The following is a 22,157-nucleotide window of genomic DNA, read 5'->3' as shown; positions in this document are numbered from 1 at the left end:
CAGAAGGATGGTCTCTTGATTTTATTCCTATCTTGATGACCTTGTAGTTTAATATAATGGTTTCTAGCTTCGCTGAAAAGTTTAGCTGACTTTTTATTGACTTTAGTCAAAGAAAGAGAAGATTATTCAATAAAGACCATAAACATTAAACTTCTGTATTTGGAAGTTGTATTAGATTGAATTTCAGGTATTATGTGCTGAATAAAGTGCTTTTATTATGATCACTCCTCTTTCAACTCTCTATATTTCCAGTTTAATGGCATAATAATAGTATGACTGGGATTTACCAGTCACAGTTATAAATATGTAACATTCATTTCTAGGTAATATATTACACTGTTCTTTTATGAAGAAGTAGTTGCCCTTGATGTAAAAATGGATATTTGATTTGAATAAATGATTCTAGAATTTATGTCATACTCTAAGTTATCCTGTCCTCTCAGATGCTGAAATGCTTTTGTGAGATGTCAAAGTTGGATAAATAATAATTGCCTTCAAGAGTCTTCAGTATATATGATGGTTATTTTAGAACCCAGCTAGAAACCTTTGCGACAGAAATACTTTAATTTTTACCATACCTATTGCTCTAGCCATGATTTATTGAAAGCTGTCTAATCTAATAGCAAACTATGTTTCCTTCTTAAAATGCTGAGAACTCTCTTCATATATATCAGTGGTTATCTGGTTAGCGAGTTCTTAATGATTTCATTTCCTACAGAGTTCAGCCGTAGAATTCAAACATTTACAAATATTGTCTCAATTTACTGAAAAAGGCAAAGAGCACATAAATTCTTGTGATTAGAATCATCTTAAAACCATAGCACTGGTAGGGATTTCACATTCTAATCTCCAATTGGACTATAAAAAGCCAAAAGTCTTAGCTCACAGTCATGGCTAAATGGACACAGGTAGTGAGGTGAGTATGAATTTTACCCCCACAAAAATCAGTGGTGCAAAAAAATAGCATGTATGTTTGTTTTCATAACAAAATGAAATCTGACCCCAAGGTGGTGGGATATTTAATCTCGGTTAATTGCGAAGTCCCCACCCATAGGGTCATTTGGAAGTACCAGGTTCTTACACCAACTGGAGCAGTGGGGGATGGGAACACTGCTTTTGTCTTTGGTTCTCACCAGTCCTTGCTGTGAGCCTCCTGTCTGTGCCGATGCTAAGCTTGAACATTGTTCTTTGACTACTACGGTCCACGTTTCCTTCTTTATAAGGCTAGAATAGGACCTCTAGATGGTCCCAGCACTGATAATATTACAATTCAAAATATAATTTATACTTAACTTTTAAAACTAGTCTATGAGTATTGAGTTCCATTGGATTTCGGGTATTGTATGCATAAGATGTATACTGAGATGAAAACAGCTTCTTTATATGTTTGGGTTTTTTTTAATGTAAATTTCTCGAAAAGTTCATTGCAGCTGAACTTATTTGGAAGGAGGGCCCTGGCTTAGTGGGCACCCTAAGCACATGTGCAATTTACCTATTAGATGGTCCAAAGCTTTTTGAAAAGTAGTGTAGAGGCCCTTGTGTATGAGAATATCTCCAAATGAGTCAACATTTTTTCTTCCAGTCTGAAAATTCTTTCCTAGCCACTTCATTAGGACATATTTTTTGACTTGTGTTTTCAAACAGGATCAGTATAAATATAGAATTGATCAAACTTTTTCAACAGTCCTTCTCTGGAAAGTGAGTTGGTCAGATACCTGGATGAAATGAGAGGCGAAAATGCATCCGAATTTTCCCAGGATAGTCCCAGTTTATATGTATTGTACCACCATAATTTTTTTCTTTTTTTCTCTTTTAATAGATTTAGTGAGATATAATTTATATACCATACAATTCACCCACGTAAAGTGTACAATTCAGTGGTTTTTAGTATAGTCACAGGTTTGTGCAACCATTACCATAATCATTTTTAAACCTAAAAAAAAAAAAAACCCACCCTGTACCCTTTAGCTACCACCTCCATTCCCCTATCTGTCCTCCCGATACCACCTCCAACCCTAAGGAAACACTAATCTATTTACTGCCCCTATACATTTCCCTAATCTGAACTTTAATATGAACGGAATCATATAGTAGTCTTTTGTGTCTGACTTCTTTCACTGAGCATGTTTTCAAGATTCATCTGTGTTGTAGCATGTATCAGCACTTCATTCCTTTTTATGGACAAATACTATCCCATTATATAGGTATACCACATTTTGTTTATTCGTTCATATATTAATTGATATTTGGGTATTTCCTCCTATTGGTTATTATGAATAATGCTGCTGTAAACATGGATCTGTGTTTTCACTTCTCTTGGGTATTACCTAAGAATGGAATTACTGGGTCATATGGTAACTCTATATTTAATCATCGGAAGAACTGCCAGACTCCTGTCCAAAGTAGCTGCACCATTTTACATTTGCACCAGCAATATGTGAGGGTTCTAATTCTCCATATCCTTGCCAACAGTTAACGTTACTTGGCTTTTTTATTCTGGCCCTACTAGTGGGTGTGAAGTTGTATCTTGTGGTTTGGATTTGCATTTCTCTGATGAATAATGATGTCAATATTTTTTTCATGCGGTTAGTAACTATTTGTACATTTTCCTTGGAGAAATGTCTATTCAAATCTCTTGCCCATTTTTAAATTTATATTTTTGTCTTCTTTATGTATTCTAGACACAGGTCCCTTATCAGATACATGATTTATAAATATTTTCTCTCATTCTGTGGGTTATCTTTTCACTTTCTTAATGCTATCTTTTGAAGCAGTTTTTTAAAAATTTGATGAAGTCCAATTTATCTTTTTCTTTTGTTGCTTTTGGTGTCCTATCTAAGAATCCTCTACCAAATCCAAGATCATGAGGATTTATCCCTATGTTTTCTAATAGTTTTTTAGTGTTGGCTTTTACGTTTAGGTATTTGATCCATTTTGTGTTAATTTTTACATATGATGTAAGCTGGCATTATTAATCTTACTTTTCACTCTCAGAAATGGTGGATGATAAATGATATGGTCACTCTAATTAGAGATGAAGTAAATGAAATAGATTAAACCTCTGTGACCCATGATAATTAATTCCGTATCAAAGCAAGAGTCATATGGCCCTAAGGAAATTTAGAGAAAGCAATTAAAAAAAAAAAAGATAGAATGTGTCAGAGGTTAAGAAGATAGGCCAATGTCCACAGTTGTCTTCTTTCAAAAGTCTACAACTGTTGGACTTTAAAGCCCTGAAGTCCAATTCCTTTTCCATTCCTAGAATATTTTATTCAATTCCTGCTTTTAAAACAGTATGGCTCTATGCCAACATGCTCAGTAGGGTGTCTATTAACTTTAAAATATCAGTTCATGGGCAATTTTGTGTTTTCTCTTAAGAATTTAAACACATATTTCACAAGTGAATTTCAAAACTTGCTGAAATTAGTCACTGATATTTGCAGAGCTACTTCAGTGATGTAAATCTACGGCTTATTTATTTAATTTTTAAAGATTTTATTATTTATTTATTTATTTATTTATTTGAGAGAGAGAGAGAGAGCATGAGACTAGGGTGAGGGGCAGAGGGAGAAGCAGACTCCCCGCTGAGCAGTGAGCCCGACGTGGGACTCAACCCTGAGACTCCATCTTGGGACTCCAGGATCGTGACCTGAGCCGAAGGCAGACACTTAACCAACTGAGCTACCCAGACACCCTAAATCTAGGATTTAAAAAAAAAGTTAATGCAGTTAAATTGAGGGCTATTCCAAATTTTCTGTAGTCTGGCAACAGACTTGTCATCTCTTTACCCATTCTAAGGATAACAATTTAATTTTCCTAATTGTATAAATCCTTTTAAATAAAGTACAGTAGTGAACTTTAGAACTGATAAAAGATCTACATGGCTATGAGTTGGTTACCTGTTCAGCTTAGTTATGAGTTGATAATGATGTGTCATAAACTCCTGTATAGAATTTAATAATAACAATGAATTTGAATCTTTAAGAAATATTTTCTCATTTATCTCTCTTAACAATTGGATATTTCTTTGAGTTTTAACCCTTGAATATACTGCTAAAATAGGTGAGCTTCTATATTTAAATGAAAATGAATCCACTAATCATTGTGTTGATATTTTTAGCCTTCATATATAGTTGGGCCATTGGAAGCTTTTTTTGACATTGCTCTTATAAGAAAAAAGACCATGTGTTTTTGTTTTTGACTCCACAAACTTGTGTTACTTGAGGATTCAATGTACAGAATTCTTTTTCTGCCTTTTGGTATCTTATTATCCAAGGATTAATATTACAGTCAGACAAAAACTGATTTCTTCATATTTGTTTGCCTTTGTCCCTTGGGGCTAAAAGAGATGTAACAACCAAATATCTGTTTACCAAGACAGGCAGCTATTGTTTTGTTGGTTCTGCCAATCTTTTTGTACCTGTGATTATTTCATAAAAAGTATTTTGAATGATGTTACATGCCTGTCAATTTCAGGAACAGCTCTGTGGAGCAGAACACAAATGTAAAAAATTTAGCCAGTGGAACTCTGGATTGTTTTTATTAGTTACCAAGCTCTGAGAACTCTGAAATTGTAAAGTGCTTTTAAATTATTCAACAAGCATCTCTGTATCAGAAATAATTCATTATTGTATTATTCACTCCATTTTCAAAATGAGTCCATTTATTTGGTCATATCAGACAGCCAGTACGGATGGAAAGCCATAATTCATATTTCCCTATTGCTCATGTATGGAAGGAACAGTGTTATAGATATCAAGACAGGTAGGGGGTACTTTTCCACTTCTTAATGCAGTCATTCAGTGTCCTAGCTGACGCTAAGGAGTGACTTGCAAAAGGAATATGCGGGGTCGGTGGGATGAGAATCACTACAGAGGTGAGCCCCTCTTCCTTATGGCGGTTTGTGTCATCCTGTGGGTGCAGCTTGGCAGAAACAAGATTAGAAACTGTTGCTCTTAGGATAGTCTAATTAGTATAGACCCAATGGTGCAGATCTCCTGGAAAATATGGAAAAATTGTGCCTGACTACAGGTGTCCTAAGTCAGTGCTTCTTAAACTTAAAAAGGCAAGTTCCAGCTCAGTATTCTCAGGCAGAGTCCAAGACTACAGAACACTGTATTTTCTAACACACTCATAGGGAATGGATTGCTGCTGGCGCAGGAACCACACTGAGTAGCCAGGATTGTGTGGTTCAGGCTTGCAGTGGGCCCTGCGGGGTACAGGAGTCGGAAGGTGAAAGAAAACATCTGTCTTGGGAGGAGGCAGGTACTTGTCCTGTGAACAGAAGGGGCAAAGAGGCAACTCCAATGAGTGTGGAGGGGGAGGCACTAAAGATGGACAACTGATAGAGCCTGAATCCCTGGAAAATCTTCAATGATGAGAGCAGACTTGTTTGAATTGAGAGAAGATCTCTCAGAAGTTTGCTAATGTTCACAGAGGCAGATGAGAAGGATTATGCAGCGGCATGAAAGACAACTTCAGCAAAACTTTTTGAATGGGATGTAGGAAAGAAGTTAATGTATCAAAATGCAGTAATGTATGGGAAAGCACTTTGTGAACTGTAAAGTGCTACCCAAATGTAGGGCATTGAGCATTAATACTAATAGCCTTAGTCAAGTCAGTCAATATGGGCCTGGGGGTCAGATCAAGATTATTACCAAGGGCCCCTGAGGAAAGAAGAGATGGGAGCAGTAATACCAGAGAATGAACAACCAGTTTAAAGTTCCGAATGGAGGAGAGGGAGTGGATGAATGTGATGACATGATCTCTTGCTTAGGGAAGAACTGGAACCAGGAATTTTAAAGAGCCTTAAATGTCCCTTGGACCAGATCCCCCATTTTATGTACAAGCAAACTGAGGTCCAGAAAAGCTAAGTTGTGTACACAAAGTCACTCAGCAGAGTAGTGACTTCCTTTAGGACTGCCAGATTTAGCCAACAATAAGACAGGATGCCCAGTTAAATTTGAATTTCAGCTTAAAAATAATTTTTAGAGGCAACCTATGAAATGGGAGAAGATATTTGCAAATGACATAACAGATGAAGGGCTGGTATCCAAGATCTGTAAAGAACTCATCAAACTCAACACCCCAAAACAAATAATCCAGTCAAGAAATGGGCAGAAGACATGAACAGACGCTTCTCCAAAGAACACATACACATGGCCAACAGTCACATGAAAACAGTTCTCCACATCATTTGCCATTGGGGAAATACAAATCAAAACCACAATGAGATAACACCTCACACCAGTCAGAATAGCTAAAATTAACAAGATGGGGAACAACAAATGTTATCGAAGATGTGTAGAAAGGGGAACCCTCTCACACTGTTGGTGGGAATGCAAGCTGGTACAGCCACTCTGGAAAACAGTATGGAGTTTCCTCAGGAAGTTAAAAATAGAGCTACCCTACAACCCAGCAACTGCACTACTGGGTATTACCCCAAAGATGAAGATGTAGTGAAAAGAAGGGGCACCTGCACCCCGATGTTCATAGCAGCCATGTCCACTATAGCCAAACAATGGAAGGAGCCGAGATGTCCTTCAACAGATGAATGGATAAAGAATATGTGGTTCATATATACAATGGAATATTACTCAGCCTTCAGAAAAGATGAATATCTACCATTTACATTGACATGGGTGGAACTGGAGGGTATTATGCTAAGTGAAATAAGTCAATCAGAGAAGGACAACTTTCATATGGTTTCACTCATGTGGAATATAAGGAATAGTGCAGAGGACAATACAGAAAGGGAGGGAAAACTGAATAGGAAGAAATCAGAGAGGGCAACAAACCATGAGAGACTCTTGACTCTGGGAAACAAACTGAGGGTTGCAGATAGGGAGGTGGGTGGGGGGATGGTGTAACTGGGTGACTGGCATTAAGGAGGGCACGTGATGTGATGAGCACTGGTTGTTATATGCAACTAATATATCATTGAACATTATATCAAAAACTAATGATATGTTGGCTAATTGAATTTAATTTTTAAAAAATGTAAAAAAAAATTTTTAGTATAAATATGTCCAGTGAATACCTCTAGTCAAGCAAAATATTTGTGACATACTAAAAAAATATTTATTGTTGATCTGAAATTCAAATTTAACTGGACATCCTATATTTTATTTGGAAACATTAGACTTGTAGAAAATTCAGTGCTTTTTGGTAAATAGAGATATAGGAGAGATGAGGAAAATATATTAACCTTGTATTTAGAATGTAACATCCATTAGGGTATACATTTCTGCATTTTTTATTATCTGGAGATTCCCCAGAATCTAGGTCTGTGAATAGCACTCAATACTTATTGTATGTGTGAAGGAAGGTATGTTAAAGTTAAAAATACTGTGGCATGTAGGATGCTTAACATACAAAAGAACAGAACCAAGATTTAGATATTTGTTCCTAAAGATATTCTGTATGTCTGATATTTTATTTTTTCAGCAGAACAGATCTTGAGCAAACTTCTCAAGAATGTTCACTATGGAAAATAAGGTACAAAGGAAAGATAAGACTTTGAAAATGAATTCTTGAGTCATATTAGGGTTAGAAAGTTCTGTATCACTAGTTTACTAGAATTTTCAAGAGTAATTCTGAGGATTTTAATTGATTAATAACTTGAGGATTTAAGTGTAGCATGTAGCACAAAATGATGTGGTTTGGAATGTATTTCTGAAAAAAATAAACACTTCAGAGATCATTTTTCACCAAAGGGAAATATGACAGAGGAGCTGATTGCTGGAAGCTGGTCACAGCTTCCCTGCCAGCAAGGTGGGTGCAGGTGGAGTTTATCAGAGTCCTCTTTATCTAGATCTAAATCAGTGCCAAGGGAACTGATTGGGTTCACCCCTATTTAAGCACCCTTGATGACACCACAATCTTGTTGGATTTCTTAAACTGACACCTGGGCTAGAGAAGGATATGACAGAGCACAAGAATAACAAGTACTACTGTCATTTGTTAGGGATTTACTGTGAGCAAGCATGCGTCTAGCAGGAATCCACCTAGTCTCATAAGAATCCTGCGAAGAAGTTATTATGACCGCCATTTTTCAGATGGAAAAATTGAGGCATACAGAGATGGAGTAACTTAACACAATAAGTGGTAAAAATGGGAATTGAACCTAAATCTCTTTTCCATTGTGCAACATTGCAAATCAACTTATTCTTTTTTTTTTTTTAATGGTGGTTTATTAAAGCACGGGGACAGGACTCATGGGCAGGAGCTGCTGCCCCTCAAATCAACTTATTCTAATAACAGAAACCTGCAAAATATATTGCCTTATTTTACCAAAATCATCATCATTGAAAATAATTACAAGTAGATCATATTACCATGAATCAAGCTTTGGATTTACATAAAGTTCATAAACATCTTCTAACCAAAGTCATTAGTCCAGTGATTCAGTTCTACCCTCATATTTTCTCTCATCCTCTTCCTTCATCAGGAGGGCAATGCATTGCCTCTGCATTTTCTCATTGTGCAGTCATCATTGTACTTAGGTCTATCTGTTGGTATCTGGGCAGGCAGCAGATGGTACATTCAAGTAGGTAATTGAGGAGAGTTTAATGAAGGCAATATTTTCCAAGGTGTGGACAGGGTTAAGAGAACAAATGGGAGAGAGACAAAGGCCAGGAACTAGCAACAGCTGGAATCAATTACTGTCCCTTGACCCCAAAGCAGCAAGGAAAGGAAACTGTTGCCAGGAGCCAGAGACAGGTGCAGCTACGGGAGAGGGACAACCAGCAGGCAAGGAGCTGCTATTTCCTAGGAAGGGTATGACCAGTTTGTTGCCACCAGGAAGAAGTAAAATCAAACCAAGTCTAGGGTAAAAATGAAGAAGTGAACAAATACCTGCCTTCCCTCTCTTCTTGCAGTCTAGTCTCTTGCTGGTGGCCAACATTAACTGAACTCAACCAGAAGCCAGAGGACAAGGGAGCCACTGATCTAGTCCACAAAGGTCAGTCTCCCAGGGCACAGAGCAGGGTGGAGAGTGGGGCATATTGACTCTGGAAGGGCAGATGGAAAATACCCATTGCATAGTGCTTTCCTACCATGGTTGCATAGCCCAATAAGCCTACATTTCCATGTCCTGTACTCTTGTTTTCCAGATTCCTTTCCTTTTGTCTCCCAAGTTCTCTCTCTGGCAGATGTTCCTTCTCTGCCCTGCATGGAGTGCTGCTAGTTAGCCCTACTTCTTGCATTTAAGTGACATTGTCAGTGCTGGGCGCATTTCTGTGGAGCCCATTTCAGGGGTAGGTCTCCCTGGTCACCTGATTCCTTGGTTCTCTGATTTCACTTGGGAAGCCTCTCTTCCTTGTCACACCATTGGCAGTCTTCCTCCAGATGCTCCAGTTAATGGTTCTAAAGGCATTTCCCTCAAATGGCTACCTTCCTAGGAAATCAAGTAGCCCTGTCTTCATACAGTATCTGATTTCCTATGGCATTTCTGCCCCCAGGAACAGTCAAGTCCATAGTATTTATTACCCAGTAGAAACCACAACTCATTTGGTACAGCCTCAGAGCACTGGCACTCAAAGAACATATTCCGACAACAAGAGAAGGGTTTTTTTCTTTTCCCTCTTTTTTTTTTTTTTGTCTTTTTGTTTTGTTTTTACTTACTTTCCTTGAATATTCAGAATAGGATACATAAAACAGTATTCAGGAAATTCCCTTTCCCTCCCTTCATGAGTTTCCTCACCCTCCCTCAGCTCCTCCAGCATCTTTTCTCTCAAGTCTTCCCCAGCACCTCCCCCATGCCCAACCCACCTGTCTCCCTTCTTCCTACTCTTCCCCCTTTCTTTCATTTCTAGACCACGGAAGTCCCAGAGAACTTGCCTGACAACAGAGCCCTCCTCTGAGGCAGAGAAGGGAAAGAAACTGGCTCGTAGAGGTGAGACCCTTCTCAGTAGATAAAGGATGAGAAAGGCTGGGTGCATTTCTGCCTGAATAAGGTTTCCTCACCAGCACGAGGATCATGATGGAGTAAGATCAGCAGCACCAAAAGGTATCAAAAGACTTTTAAACTTTAAACAAGTTGATAGTTATGGCATATGGATTACAGTCTCATAACCAAAGTCATTTCCATCTGTAATTATTACAATGGCTGCCGTTCATTGAGTGCTTGCCCTGTGCCAGGCATTTTACCAAGGATTTTAATATATTTATCTCTAAACTGCAAACAAAATCTGTAACATAGTTCATGCCAACCTCACTTTACAAATGAAGAAATTGAAATGCAGAGCCATGATTTGAAATAATTATGACTCTAAAGCATGTACCCTTGTCATTAACAATAGCATTAGTATAGTAGCTCCCAGGAGTTGAACAAATACATTCACCAGTCCTTGTGCTAACTATCTTGCAGGCAGCATTTTTAATCTTCCCATAAACCCAGTGAAGTAGTAGTGTTGTTAGCACCATTCTGTGGATGAGAGTCAGAGAGATGTTGGCACCCTGTTTGTTACACAGCTAGTGCTCATCAGAGTCACAACGTGAACCCAGGGCTGTTGGACTCCAGATGTGTTCTTTTAATCACTGACCTATTCTCCCATGATGCCTATTTTATAATATTACATACTAGGAACATAGTGGTATTATTAATATAGTAGCTTCTTATTTTGCAATTTCTAGAATAACTCTGTGTGGGTGGAGGTGGGTATTTCTAAGAGTTGGGAAAGAATCAACATGACAGGACCTGCTGAGATATTGCTTGAAGCAGTGCAGGTCAGTTAGTGAATGCTGGGGTGGAGGAACATAGTCCATGCCAATCATTTTGAAATAGAGAAATCTGGGGTTCATGAGATGAGTGAAGAGAATAACAAACAGCAACTGACCCTGTGAAACAGAAACCAGGGAACAGATTATAATACACAGGTCCCTCAGATTGAGCTTTACTAGCTAGCCCATTACTTTAAGAACAATCCAGTAAGGGGAGCCTGGGTGGCTTAGTTAGTTAAATGTCCAGCAACGACGTGGATGGAGCTAAAGAGTATTATGCTAAGTGAAATATGTCAGTCAGAAAAGACAAACACCATATGATTTCATTCATATATGGAATTTAAGAAACAGAACACGTGAGCAAAGGGGAAAAAAAGGCAATCCAAGAAACAGACTCTTAACTATAGAGAACAAACTGGTGGTCACCAGAGGAGAGATGGGCAGGGGCATGGGTGAAGTAGGTGATGGGCATTAAGGAAGGCACTTGTGATGAGCACCAGGTGTTGTATGGAAGTGTTTGAATCACTATATTGTACACATGAAACTAATATTACACTGTATGTTAACTAATTGGAATTTAAATAAAAACTTAAAAAAAAAAAGGAAAAGTGGCTCCAGGACCACACCTCACTGACACTGCAGTTGCTTGTGAAAAATTCAGATTCCTAGGTCCCAGTGGAGCCTGTGGGATACCCTGAGGAACCTTGAGAGGAACACCAACATGAACAGAACTGGTGGTAACATGATGAGATGAAGGGGGCAGTCGTGCGGAAAGGCATGGGAAGGGGACGTGAAGAAGAGCTGGCCTAGCACTTTAAATTGATTCATTTATAGGTAGTGTAAAATGGTGCTGTCCATACAGTCAGGATGATTGCAGCTACTACGCTCAAATTATATAGTCCATGAATATGTATTGACTTCCATTTCTCCTTTTGCAAGATTATATAACTATTGCACTTTTAATTAGGAGGGTGATGATGCTGATACCAAGAAATTCAATGCAATGAACTTTTTTATTATTAGAGATAAAAATTAATCCTCAATTCCTTTGGCCTTTTAATTGTTTAACTGTGGAGTCAGTCAAATGTGGAGGCTGAAGAAGCACCAAGGGATAATGTAATTGCAACTCTTCAAACAATTGTATCTGTCTGGAGAATGAAGATTGATGATCTGGAAAATAGATCTCATTGTTTCAGTAGTAGAATTATGGGCTTTGCCAGTGGCTATTAAGAGATTCTCTGGGAAACTTTTTACCAAAAGAAAAAAAAATGTTACTTGTAAGATGAAGGAAATTTAATTCAGACACTTTCATTAAGCAAGGCCAGAAACTCCAATTCTCAAGTTCATAGTTGACAAGAGGCCCCAGAGCAGTAATTATCCATTTTTCAAGTTTCCTGATAGAAAGCTCTTCAATTAGATATAGACAAGGGGAATATTATGGTAAAAAGAAGGGTATTTTGTCCTTTCTAAAGAGCACTAGGAAAATAGAAACTATATAACAATGTTAAGAGATAATTACATTAAATGAGTTAAGCACTTTGAATTATCTTGAAAGATGTTAAATTACTTTCAGTATTGCTATTTCACTTAAAGTGCTTAAAATTTTAAATCAGAAAATAAACTTGCGTTCAGTATTCATTCATGTTCCCTAAATTCTGAGATGGTAGGTTGCCTTGGGCAGCCTCAGACCTCTCCTGGGGAAATAGGTCATTCTGTGGATGAACTAGGTTGTGTTTTTTCTTCAAAGTGCCAGTGAATGTTTGAAATGTGATTCAGTATATTTGTTATGCTGTTAGGAAGATTGATTAGTTGTCTCACTTACTGATTCTATATGTATGACCATTACTTTTTTCTACCTTCCTCATTCATATATGAGGTAGATATGGATGTAGATGATGGACTTGGTAGGAGGCTATGGACAATCATGGATTAATAGAAGTAAGAGGAAATGCCTCCGTCTGTGTTCAGCCACATAATGGTAGCACATGAATATTTTATTTTACCATTTTAAAGTGGAGGAAGCTTAGAAGATGAGTTGAAATGACCTCAGTCTCTTTCGCTTTATTTATGATGTAGTGTTTCTTGTTATTTGCTGTTAAGCAGAGAGTGAAGATGTAACTGTTTACCTCAACAGGGTAAATGGAAGCAGCTCTACAACCATGGTCCACCAACAAGCTGAACTCTGAGTATGTCCAGGAATTATTTCTAATCTGAGCACAGAGATGATACAGAACATGCATTTAGAATGAAACAGTCACTGGCATTTTGCATGATTTTGTTCTGTTAATGGAGACCTCTGCTAGCAGTGAATGTAGATGCGAGGTTTCAGAAACCCAGGGCTTGAGAAACAGATTATATGTGCTCATTATTATTACTTGAAGGTTTTAAGGTCCATCTTTTAGAAATGTGAAAAACTATTCTTTCTTATATCTATAACATTTCCTATTTTGTAGTTAAAAATAAGGCAGTGTCATATGAGAATGGCACTAAAAGATGATGCAGTTGGGGAATCGGGGAGAATTGAAAACAGATTTAAAAACTTAGGCCTTGGGGCACCTGGGTGGCTCCGTCGTTAAACATCTGCCTTCGGTTCAGGTCATGATCCCAGGGTTCTGGGATCGAGCCCCGCATCGGGCTCACTGCTTCTCCCTCTCTCACTCCCCCTGCTTGTGTTCCCTCTCTCGCTGTGTCTCTCTCTGTCAAATAAATAAATAAATCTTTAAAAACAAAACAAAAACTTAGACCTTAACAGGGTTTGTTCAGATGTTCAAGATAAAATAGCTATATTTTTAAAAGAGATGAACAGTAATGTTCTCTAATGGTAAAGTAATAAATGTGGTTTCTTTGTAGACCGCTTTAAAAATAAAGACATGAAAAGATAAGAGAAACTAAGCTCCAACAATCCCCCCCCCCCCAGATTCTGTCCTGCTCATAGATAGCCTAACCCCTGGTGCTTCCCATCTTAATTCTAGGTGTGGATGTGGAGGACATTTTTTTTTTTTTTAATAATAATGGGATGCTTTGGGGCGCCTGGGTGGCTCAGTTGATTAAGCAACTGCCTTCGGCTCGGGTCATGATCTTTGAGTCTCAGGATCAAGTCCCACATCGGGCTCCCCGCTCAGTGGGGAGTCTGCTTCTCCCTCTGACCCTCTCCCCTCTCATCCTCTCTCACTCTGTCTCTCTCAAATAAATAAATAAAATCTTAAAAAAAAAAAAAAGAATGGGATGCTTTTATACCTACAATTCGGAAGGTACTTTAGTCCTACTTAATTATTTGGCATTATTTGTCTGCATTATAAGTCAGTAAAAGACATTCAAAAAGAGAAAATGAGAGAGAAGGAGGCTGAGATTCTGTATGGGGCTGCTTCTCCACCAATAAGATGCTCTTCTTTAGGACTGATTTCCTTCCTCATCAGGGTCTCTTAGCTTACAGTATACGAGCTCTGGTCTCAGCTATGAACTTCAGAGACCCCAAGTATTGATTCCACCCATTGGGGCAGTGGAGTTAATAATAATAATAATAATAATAATAATAACAATAATACAAATAAATAAATAATAGGATTGGGGACCTCTACCCAGTTGGGGGAGGGCCAATGTTTTCTTCTTGGGTTGAGAAGGAATACAACCTCAGTGAAATGATCACAAATCTGAGGGCTAAGAAGATTATCCATCTGTGCCATAATCAGTCTAAAGTCTAGTAAATAGGTTTGTTCAGAGACAGAGTTAAACTGCAGTGAGAAAGCAAAAAGCCATTAGAATGTGGTAAATGAACATAGAAACGATTCTGGGATTTGGAATCAGAACATAAGGCCTCGGAAGTAAGATATCAAAGAGATCACTTCTTAAAACAAAAAGTGGTTACTTTGTAGTTACAGCAAGAACAGTAGGAAATGGAAAGAAACCCAGAAAAGGACACACAGATGCAACACATCGTGATAGCCCTCTGCATGTAGAAATGGGGAGCAGGGAGATCATCACGTGAAACAGGGCAGGAATTCAAAAATTATATTCGGAAGCTGCTTAAAGGGAGTAGTAGGGTCCCAGAAGGGGAAAGAGGGTGGGAAAGTGGCTACTATAATAAGTAAAGTCAGGTCCTGCTGATGCAGGAAAGATGTGTCAAAAAGAACTGTTTCTGCTGTCATTGAAGTATGAAAAGTTACAGGAGCCTTGCATAATATCTTCCTTTGTTGGACCCTGTGACATGCGTATATATCCTTCCACAGCATCACAGTGAAAGGTGGCTAGTTGAGGACAGAGTTTGAGTATTATTGCTTTGTCTGGCCAAATAGCATCTTACAATTCATTTACAGTGCTGTTTTTAATGGCTCCAAAGTGAATATGAATATGCCATGGGTAATTTAATAATTTTTTATTATTTGACAGTTATGCTACCGTAAGTTTTTATATTATAAATTCTGCTACAGCAAATAACCCTGGAGGCAGATCTTTGTCATTGTTTCCTTTGAAAAATTGTTATAAGTTGAGTACACGGCCTTAGAAATTGCCTATTTTATTTTATTTTTTTTTTTTTAAGATTTTATTTATTTATTTGAGAGAGAGAGAATGAGAGAGAGAGCACATGAGAGGGGGGAGGGTCAGAGGGAGAAGCAGACGCCCCGCCGAGCAGGGAGCCCGATGCGGGGACTCCAGGATCGTGACCTGAGCCGAAGGCAGCTGCTCAACCAACTGAGCCACCCAGGCGCCCAGAAATTGCCTATTTTAGACTGTTGATACTGCTTGCCGGACTTTCTTCCATAGAATTTGTACCAGTGTACACCATCATCAACAGTGAAGCATCAGCCATTTCCCCCATTCAAGGGTGAGACTCCTAGCACATCATCAGCTTTATAAACCTCTGAATTATGTTTTTCTCATAGTGCAGATGATGTCAGTTAAGTCATATGATCTCTTTTTCCTGGTACCCACTGTGATCAAAGTATGTAATTTAAAAATACCTGGTGGAAGTTAGAGCTGTATTCTATAGTGATCAAAGAATATTTAAGCTATACAGAGTGATCATACTCATTATTTTACTAGCACAGTGTTCTAACCTATTTCTGTAACTGCAGTCTAAAATATTTCTCTCTTTTATCCTTCTAATTGGATAGCCACTAGAAAGGAAATTAATAATTCTTCCTTTCTGTAAAACTAGAAAAATCAACTAGAGAACTTCAGAATATAAGGTCCCTGAACAGCTCAGTGATATTACTGTAGTTTAGTTTTAGCAGAGCCCCCAAAACAGAATCCACATTTGAAATGTATTGCTATAGTTAAGAAGGTATGAACCACCGTTCACACACATTACTTGATGTGGAAAATATATATTAAAAAAGTGGAAAATGTTGTCCTCCTGTTATTGACCTCAATAAATGTATTTATTTTTAAAACAGGTTTAGGAGAAAATTACAATGGCAATTTTCAAGACTCACAGTGAGTCTAGTCAGAATCAAATAAAAAACCTAGCTATTTGAATCAAGATCATTTATTTTAGTTACATATTATTTTAAATGACTACATGGATAGTATAAAGAGCAACAATCTAGAGATCAAGAATTAAAGTCTTGGGCGCCTGGGTGGCTCAGTCGTTAAGCGTCTGCCTTCGGCTCAGGTCATGATCCCAGGGTCCTGGGATCGAGTCCCACATCGGGCTCCCTGCTCTGCGGGAAGCCTGCTTCTCCCTCTCCCACTCCCCCTGCTTGTGTTCCTGCTCTCGCTATGTCTCTCTCTGTCAAATAAATAAATAAAATCTTTAAAAAAAAAAAAAAAAAAGAATTAAAGTCTTAAACTGAACTCTGCCACTTTCTAGATGTGTAAACTTGGGGAACAAAATCTGAATCTCAGTTTATACATCTATTTTTTAAAAAAACTCACTGCTTGTTGTCTCTCAAACACTTGTTACAAATATTGAGATAAATGGATGTGAAAATTTCTGAACTACTGTATACTTTTAACACTACTTACTACTTTTAATAATTATAACCATATATTTTTTCTCAAGACCTCAAGATCTTAGATTTTAATATTTAACATTCTAATGTGAAAAATAGGATGGGGGATGGATAAAAGAAGAAAATTGATAAAATATGGATATTTCAAATAAAATTTATTTTGAAATATAACATAGCTCAGAACAGTTCATAAATCATAAGTATTTGCCTTAATTAATTATAATGAAGTTAATACACTTAAGTAGCTACTAACTGAGGTTAAGAAATAGAACATTACAGTAACCCAGAAGGCCTCCTTGTGCCCCATTTTAAGCCAATGACTACCGCCCTCCTTCCCAAAGATAACCAACATCCCAACTTCAAATATTATACTTGAGTTTTGCCTGTTTTTGAATTTTATAAATGGAGTCGTATAATATGTATTTTTTATATCAAGTTTCTTTTGAAATGTTGCATATAGCTGTACTCAAGTCACCTTTATTACTGAATAGTATTCCATATTCCATATATACCATAATTTATCTAATGAGAAACATTTGAGTTGTTTCCAGTTTGAAGCTATTACAAATACTACCATGAATAAATACATATATCCAATATATTATATACCTCCTATATATATATATCTCCACACATATGTACACATACGCACACACACACACACACACACATCCTATGTGTATAATTACTTGATCATAAGGTATGCATATGTTCGGCAATGAGATTTCTTCAAAAGTTTTTCCAAATTGGAAAATTCATAGTTTGTAAGAGTCCTGGTTTTTCCATATCCTCACCAACATTTGGTACGGTTAAATTTTTTTGATTTATTCACTCTCATGGGTATATAGTGGCATCTTAATTGGGTTTTAATTCGTATTTCCCTGATTATTTTTTTTCATATTTCCCTGATTATTAATGAGATTGAGAACCTTTTAATAATTTCATGAAAATTTGAATATCTCCTTTTGTGAAGTACCTATTTAAGTTTCTTGCCCATTTTCTATTGGTTTGGTTTTTTAAATGATTTGTAGAAGTTGTTTATTCTGACGATGAGTCCTTTGTCAGGTATATGAATTGCAAATATCTCACACTCTGAGGGTTGGCTTTTTAATTTCTTAATGGTGTTATAATAAGTAGAAGACCTTAATTTCACACACTCCAGTTAGTTAATCTCTTCTTTTGTGGTTAAGACTTTTTATTTCTATTTAAGTTATCCTTGCTTACCACAAGGACATGAATATATTTTCCTTTACAATGTTACAGAAATTTTATTTTGTCTTTCACATCTAGAGCTACAGTTTATCTAGGATTAAGTTTATGTGTGGCGTGACGTGGGGTTTGGGAATCAGGGTTTGTTTGTTTTTTTCCCCATAAATGGATGCAGAACCATTTATTTAAAAAACAATCCTTTCCCCACTGTTCTGCTACCATAAATTCAGTGTCCATATATGTATTGGGTTATCATAACTATTTGTTCATTAATATATTTGTTTAGCCTTATGCCAATATCATGCTGTCTTAATTACTATGACTTTATAATAAGTGTTGATCTGCACTTGAGCTCTTCCTCTCACCTTGTTTTTCTCCACGTTTGTCTTGTCTATTCTTTGTCCTTTGTATTTCCATATAAATTTTAGAATAATATCATCCACTAAAAAAAAGAAAACTTCTGAATTTTTTATTAGGATTGCATAAAATCTAGAGGTCAATTTGAGAGAAATGACATCTTTACAATATTGAGTTTCTCCAGTCTGCAAGTGTGGTATGTCCATGCTATTTTGGTTTTCATTTTCGTAATGTTTTATAGTTTTCTGTACAGAGGTCTTGCTTGTCATTCTTGAAATTTATCCCTAGGTATTTGATGTTTTATGCTGTTGTACATAATTTAATTTTTTAAATCTCATTTTCCAGCTCTATTATAGACATTGACTTGATATTATTGACTTTTTATTCAGCATCCTTGCTAAATTGACTTTATATATTTTTTATCTGAAATCCTTGAGATTTTTGTACATAAATGACAACATCAGCTAATAATTACAGCTTCCTATTTTTCTTCTCAGTCTTAAAACATTTTTTTCTTTTCTTGGTCTTATTGCATTAGCTAGAACCTTCAATATGGTATTGATTAGAAGTATAAAGTACATTTTTGTCTCATTGTTAATCTCAGAGAGAATTTTTTCAATTCTTAACCTTGAATTATGATATCTACCTTAGAAATTTTGTAGATAACCTTTTTCTTTTTTTTGCACCTTTATTGAGGTGTAGCTGTATTTGGTAAATAAAAATTGTGTATATTTAAGGTATATGCTGTGATGGTTTGATATACACATACACTGTGTAATGATGACCACAATTAATTTATTAACACATCCACCACTTCACATAGTTACCTTTTTTGTTGTAGTGGTGGGGGGTGAGAACACAACAAATTTCAAGGATACAATACAGTATTATTAACTAGAGTTATATTAGATCCCCAGAACATATTCATCTTATAACTAAAAGTTTGTAGCCTTTGACCAGTATCTCCCCATTTTCCCCACACTACCCTCTCTCAATCACCACTCTATCCTCTGATTTTATGAGTTCAACTTTTTTAAGTACTACATATAAATTAGGTCATATAGTGTTTGTTTTTCTCTGCCATATTTCACTTAACATTAATTTCTCAGCTATATCCATGTTGTCACAGGTGACAGGATTTCCTTCTTTGTATAGATGAATGATATTCCATATATATATGTCATATATTTTATATATATGTATATATACACACACAGTAGGTATACCTGTATGCATATTATATATATATATATAATATATATAATATGTATCACATTTTCTTTATCCATTTTTTTTTAAGATTTTATTTATTTGACAGAGAGACACAGTGAGAGAGGGAACACAAGCAGGGGGAGTGGGAGAGGGAGAAGCAGGCTTCCCACTGAGCAGGGAGCCCCATGCAGGGCTCGATCCCAGGACCCTGGGATCATGACCTGAGCCAAAGGCAGACGCTTAACAACTGAGCCACCCAGGCACCCCTCTTTATCCATTTCTTTATCCATTTATCCATTGGCAGACATTTAAGGTTGTTTCCATAGCTTGGCTATTGTGAATAATGTGGAATGAACATGAGAGTGCAAATATCTCTTTGAGATATTAATTTCATTTCCTTTGGGTATATCCCTAACAGTGGGATTGCTAAATCATATGGTAAGTTTTATTTTTAATTTTCTGAGGAACCTCCATACTGTTTTCCACAATAGTTGTACCAATTCACATCCCCACCAACAGTGTACAAAAGTTCCCTTTTCTCACACCCTTACCAACACTTGTTATCTTTTGTCTTTTTGATAATAGCCATCCCAACAGGTGTGACGTGATATCTCATTGTGGTTTTGATAGGCATTTCCCTAATAATTAGTGATGTTGAGTTCCTTTTCATCTACCTGTTTGTTATTTGTATGTTTGCTTTGGAAAAATGTCTATTCAACTCCCTTACTCATTTTTAAATCAGGTAGGTTTTTTGCTATTGAGTTCTATAAATTTCTTATATATTTTGGATGGTTACCCCTTATCAGATATATGGTTTGCAAATATTTTCTCCCAATCCATAGATTACCTTTTCATTTTGTTGATCATTTCCTTTGCTGTGTAGGAGATCTTTAGTTGGATACAGTACCACTTGTTTATTTTTGTATTTGGTGTCACCCAAAAAATGACTACCAAGACCAATGTCAGGGAGCTCTTTCTCTGTTTTCTTCTAGGAATTTTACAGTTTCAGGTCTTACATTTACATCTTTAATCCATTTTGAGTTGATTTTTGTATATGGTGTAAAATAAGGATCCAATTTCATTCTGTTGCATGTAAGCATCCAGTTTTCCCAATACCATTTATTGAAGAGATTACCCTTTTCTTGTTATGTACTCTTGATACTTTTGTCATAGGTTACTTGACGGTATATGTGTGGGTTTATTTCTGGGATCTCTGTTCTGTTTCACTGGTCTATTTGTCTTTTTTATTAGTATTATTATTTGAGAGAGAGCACAAGCGGGGCAGAGAGAGAGGGAGAAGCAGACACCACTGAGCAGAGAACCCGATGCAGGACTCGATCCCAGGACTCTGGGATCATGACCTGAGCTGAAGGCAGACACTTAACTGACTGAGCCACCCAGGCATCCCTATTTGTCTGTTTTTATACAGGTACCATACTATTGTGATTAAAGGTAACTTTTTTCAAATTAAGGAAATTTCATTTTAATAGCTTACTAAGATTGTTTTGTCAATAATGGATGTTTTATTTTTTTAAATACTTTTTCTACACGTATTGAGATGGTTGCATGATTTTTCTCCTTCTGTTAAAGTGGTAAGAATTTGATTGATTTTAGAATCCTTAACCAACTTTGCATTCCTAGAATAAGTACAGCTTCTTTATCAAAAGTAAATGGAATAAATCTAAAATTATTCCAAAGTAAAAAGCTTATTTTTAAAAAAGAAAAGAAATGAGAACGGAAGTAGAGCCATTTCTTATCAGCCAGGATTAATTGTAGTCAAAATTCACTTTAAACAAAATTAAGGCAAAATAAAGAGAAATCAAGAATCAGAGTAGCCAAAAGCAGTAATAAGAAACATACACAGTCAAAACTCTTAAGACTTAGAAGTTCAAAATCAATTGATAAGCCATGAATAAGAAAGCTGGAGACATAAAGGAATGTAGAAACAAATTTTGTTTCAACAAGTACAAGAAGATACTTCTAATCTGGCAAACTCAGTAAGAAGACTGAATTCCTTATTCTCAGTCAGCAGCAGAAACTCTGTCCTAACTTGACCCTGGCTCATATACATCCTTGGATTGGTTTCTTGCTTTTCTTCAAACTCAGAACACAGTTTCAGATAACCCTTCTGAGCTTCTAGCAAACTTTTAAGCCTTCTTCAATTTAATTTCTTATTAGCAGTTGTTGCTGTTGTTATTATTATTGTTTTAGAAAAGAAGAACAACAGAATGGCTTAAGGAGATTCTTATTCTCTAGACTCTTGGGGAGAGTTATTGTTTCATGTTGAGTTATCTCCCACATGCAAAGATTTCCACTCAGTTATGCATTCAAAAGTGCTATTCAGGAATGTTTAACCAATAGGGGCTTAAATTGATCCTATAATGGCCCATTAATGCCCACAGGTGTAACCATACAGAAGTTTTTATTAAACATATTTGGAGGCAAACATGTTGCTGTGTTGCTTTTAATCATTTATTGGACTGTCCTCTCTCTTTTCTCCTTTTGTCTCTCCCTTCTTCACTCTATCCCTCCTTTCTTTCCTTTACTTCCCCGTTCTGTATATTAAACTACTAGCAGATATGTGAGCATCTATTAACTCTAGCAAAATATTGGGAATACAAGGAAGTGGAAAGCACATTTCCTAACCTTAAGGAATTTATCATCTACTTGTGGGGGGGGGCATAGGGCAAATTCAAAGTAATGAAT

The 22,157-nt window shown here is 36.7% G+C and overlaps 1 protein-coding gene across 8 annotated transcripts in view; it reads left to right on the top strand.

Annotated features, from left to right (window-relative positions):
• The window catches only part of ZNF385B (zinc finger protein 385B), a 386,162-nt gene that overhangs the window by 155,468 nt on the left and 208,537 nt on the right, over positions 1–22,157 (top strand). Inside the window, exons 2-3 of one of the 8 annotated variants that reach the window (XM_078071051.1) lie at positions 8,880–8,962; positions 9,816–10,009. The exons of 6 other annotated variants lie outside the window; for them this stretch is intronic. The gene's annotated coding sequence lies outside the window, so the exon portion shown is untranslated. The remainder of the gene's footprint in view (positions 1–8,879; positions 8,963–9,815; positions 10,010–22,157) is intronic. One more of the 8 variants, XM_078071052.1, reaches the window with a different exon arrangement.

The sequence above is a fragment of the Halichoerus grypus genome, chromosome 4 (assembly GCF_964656455.1).
Source record: "Halichoerus grypus chromosome 4, mHalGry1.hap1.1, whole genome shotgun sequence".
In the NCBI taxonomy this organism is placed as follows: Eukaryota; Metazoa; Chordata; class Mammalia; order Carnivora; family Phocidae; genus Halichoerus; species Halichoerus grypus.
Note: the sequence above shows the minus strand (reverse complement) of the source record. Positions and strands in the feature narration are given on the sequence as shown.